Here is a 4,394-nt window from a genome sequence, read left to right on the forward strand (position 1 = left end):
ACTAAAAATTTTATAGTTCATGAAGCCTATTAGCGGCAGGCTGTATCCGCGCCCCATTCAAAAGGTGATTTCAATTCAGATGCTCATTTTTCATGAAGACTAAATACACTGCGTGTCGCAATTCCCCTGAAGTAAAAATTACAAGCAAATAGGAGGCTATGGAGGGACGAGAGGCTGGGACGCAGGTACTGACGTTTTTTTTTTTTCCTTTCTTGTTTTTTCATTTGTATGGTAAGTGGTGGGAAGTTGTGGCCTATCAGGGGCTCAAAGTTGAATGTTTACTCTGCAAGCATGCATATTGGACCAGCCGTTGTAGTCTAGGACCTGTCTCAGGGTGGTAAAGTGAGAGTTATCTCTGCAGTCACGGAAAAAGCTGATGTTCGAGTCTGTTGGGGCCGACGTTTGGTGAAATCAATGATCGCTATGTACCAGTCCACAAAGAAAGTGGCCAATTTGAAACACATTTCAAGATAACCGCCCGGGCCGAGCGGTGGCTTCAGTACATGCGAAGTGCCTTCAGATAGACGCACTCACTGGAACGTTCCACTTGTTAAATGATAAGTTGAGGCGAGAGACTTCCCTGCCAGTCCCCCAGGCGTCGCTACGCAACGTGTCCCTTGTAGCCTTATTGGCATTTCAGAGCAGAGCTCTTGTTTTATCAAACACGGTTTTTATATTTGCGCATGCAGCCGTGTCAGCAGCGGAGGGGAGCTAGATATTCTACTAGTCTTGGCTCGGCATTTTTTGGGGGGGTTTTCGTAGCACGCTGCCTAACGCTAGCTGTGGTACCCTGAGGTCATTAAAATTGTGAATATCTGGCATTAATCCCTTGGTGTTTTGCTGACACTGACGGTTGGTTCTCGGATGGGCGAGTTCACTACTATCCGCCTGGGACCGATAGAAGGAAGCATTACATCAACAAATCCCCGACCCTAAAAAAAGGAAAAAAATCGCCCAACAATTGGATTTTTTTTTCTTGTTGTTTTTAAGTTAATAGTGACAAGATCTTCAAATTGTGTAGGCCCCAATTGCGAGCTTGTTAGAGGTTTTATTCTATTTGATTCTGTGTGTTTTCTCTTTTTTCCTTGGATCTTTCTTTCTTTCATCCCTTCTCTACGCTAGGTTGGGAATCGCATGTCAAAGAGGGCCTGTTAAATTTTGCCAAAGGTTCTGTTGTCTAATTAAATTTAAGTCCGGCGAGTGCTGCCGGTAGATGACACTGACAGCATTTTGTATTAAGGATTTTATAACATGAAGAAATTTCATTATGTATCGCTTCTTCCTTGGTGATTTCGACGGGACGGTTTGGTATCCGTGACCCCGGCTGCCGTGACAGCAGGTTTCAGGAATCATAAACGGCTCTGTGATTGAATCCACCCTGTGCTGGATCCACACTTACAAGTCGACAATTAATGGGTCCGTTTCCTCCAGGAGCCCCAGCCTTCTTCCTCCTTCCCCCATTCCCCTACCCCTCCCCCCTCCCCCCCCCCCTCCCCCCCTTCCTTCCCAGGCCCCTGAGCGCCGCGATTGTAATAGTGTAAACAAAAGTTAGGCTTTTTTTTTTCTTAGTCGCCGGCTCCATCTGATGAGATGTGAGGGAAGTCCGTTCTGTGTGATAAAGGGTTTCTGATTGCCCTGCAGAATAATCAGGCACAGCAGGGTGTAATGTCCTGCAAATAGATCTTAAAAGTGAGAAGAGAAAGGCAAGGTTTAAAGCAACTGTGCCCTTGACCGCAAACATGTAAGTGGGCCGTTTATAATAACTGTTTTACTGCGCCCACACTTCATACGAACGATTTTGATCTCATGAACAAGAGTAGTTTCATAAATCTAGGAGACAAAAATAGGCCCAAATTCGATAGCCAATTATTATAAGAATAGTAAGATTTATATTAAAAACAAATAAATTGTACAAATTAAATATACTTTCATTTAATAATTGTCTTGATGTAGTTGCGGTTTTATGCATGCAATTCCAAAATCCTAAAATTATTCAGCGCAAAACCTTTTTAAAATCTGGCATTTAAATTAAATACTCTTGAGTTACATTCAAACGCGCATTGTGATGGATCAAGCTATATATATAGACTAATATAATTAATTAAAGTGGTATATCACACGCTTGACACAGTTTTACCATTGCACGCTCACTTTAGAATCATAGTTTCCCTTTCGAGCCATTTAAAAATGCCATATGTTGTGTGTCCGCTCCTGTTTGAGCCGAAAGGCCCACTAGTGGCACGCAGCAGTTTGGACAACCACCTCTCCCTGTGTCTTATCATCCTAATACAGCTGAAAGCAATATGAGATACTTCAATAACCCTCACAGCTTATCGCCCCCAAACCCTAGCGTTGCGTGTGGGCGGCCCCTGAGGGAGCCGCATCTCCATGTATGCTGACACATTTGTGTACCTGTGGGACAGTGAAGACCGAGGCCAACCTCATAGTCGGCCTCTTGCCTCACTACTGCTCTCCAAATCACCGCTGACAACTCGCTCTGTTGTCTCCATGGAGAGAAGTGCCCCCGTCCACCCTTCTTGTTTTTTTTTCTGTAGTCAAGGAGGCTTGCATGTCTGTTCTGTGAGCGCGCAGCATCCTTATTATTTTGCCTATAACCCTGTTTGAAGGCCCATGTGTACCACGCAGACAGGCAAAAGCAAGCCCTCACGGGTTTCACAGTTATAAGGGTACCAGCCATCCATAGGTACAAGGCAGCTTTGGAATGCATGCTCTCCTTCTCCGCTTCGCCATTCTGGTCTGTATTTCAACTCCTCTTCAGACAATTTATCCCGCTGATGCTGCGAGTTACTTTGTCCTTCCCTGTAACGCCCCTTCACTTTTACAAGCATGCCAAATCGGATTGTCTGTCCCATCTCACCAGTGTCCTCCAGGAAAAATGCGTAGTTCATCTTTTGCTGCGTTAAATGAACATTTTATTTTGATTATCGTTACATGTCTTGATTTCTTTTTACCTAACCCTCCTTGAAGTTAAATGGAGAGCAAATGACTCACCCCTCAAACAGTTGGCCACGATTTAATGTCATGTATTTATAGGAGAACACAAAAAAAAAAAAAGTCCCCCCTGAAGACAATAGGTGGATGCTGTAATAAGATGATCCATAACTGCAAACTCTCTATGAAGAGGCCTTAATGTCAATGAAAGTATGCCGAGCTATGAGAAATTGAAACTGCCTTTGGGTCCACTTTAGGAGAGAAGAATAAATCTAGAAGACTCTAGCATGCTGTTTCCTCAGACAGTAAATGCGTTAAATACGCAATGATTTTTTAATCTTACTGTAATGTACATCAGAGTTTTCCAGTACGAAAGATCTCAACCAATATCTCCAAATGTGCTCAGGTTGGTGCGCTAAATCTATATAATTTATCTGTGTTAATGTAATAGCAATAATTTCCGTGACCATTATTATTGGTTGTAAGCATTTTAGATTCGAAAAGTCTATTACCCCCTGGATTTGGCAATTATTTTTTGTTTTTAGATGAGATCATCCAGCCAATGTGTTGCACAATTGGTGCTCAAATGTGTGCCACATAAATAATGAATTAAGAAGAATATGTTTTATAACTTTCAGCACGGAAGTTCTTTTGTTATGTTAACGATGAGTTTCATGACGGAGTATTATAAGCAGCAACTTCGAGCAATATATAATGCTGGCCATTTGTGTGAACCTAAGAAAAAAATCTCAAATATATCATATTTTCTGCCTAGACAGTAAATTAGTTCAAATCAAAAATAAAATAGAGAAGATTTGTTCCAGAGAAAAACAATGTTTCAGATGAGATCTCTCCAGTGACTCAAAACTGCACTCAAAACAAATTTCAGTATGAACTCAACATTTTTTCCGTTGACAATATTCATTTCTCATGTAATTTCAGGAAAGACAATGATTATACCTTCATTGAGTTCACAGTTAGTCTCCTGAGCTATAAAAGAGCAAAAATATGAGCATACCCAATGTTACTTCAGGTGTGATTTAAAAAAGCCCCCATATGTGTTGGGCCTCGTGTGTGTGTGTTCCCATCGTAATGAATGTGTGTGTGTGTGTGTGTGTGTGTGTGCTGTGTGGTGTGAGAGAGAAGAGTGCTCAGGTTGAAAAAAAAAAAAAAAAAGTGATGAGCTTTCTTCTGAACGTATTGTTTCCCCACCATGTGTTTGCTGAGCTACCTGCTTGTAGCGGGGCCGCACAGAGGCCTGCTTGTGTCGCGCTGATGTCATAGGCTTGACCTGCCTCTGCTGTACAAAGGCTCTTTAGTGTCATCACTGCCTCTGTTAACACAATGCCATTCAAGCAGGGTTGCTTTGCTCCTGCAAGGCCTAAAGAACTGTATGTGGATTTTGGTTCAGCAGCATGAATAAAGCTGAGACTTTTGCAGGA

Source organism: Cyprinus carpio, chromosome B12, assembly GCF_018340385.1.
Source record: "Cyprinus carpio isolate SPL01 chromosome B12, ASM1834038v1, whole genome shotgun sequence".
Taxonomy (NCBI): Eukaryota; Metazoa; Chordata; class Actinopteri; order Cypriniformes; family Cyprinidae; genus Cyprinus; species Cyprinus carpio.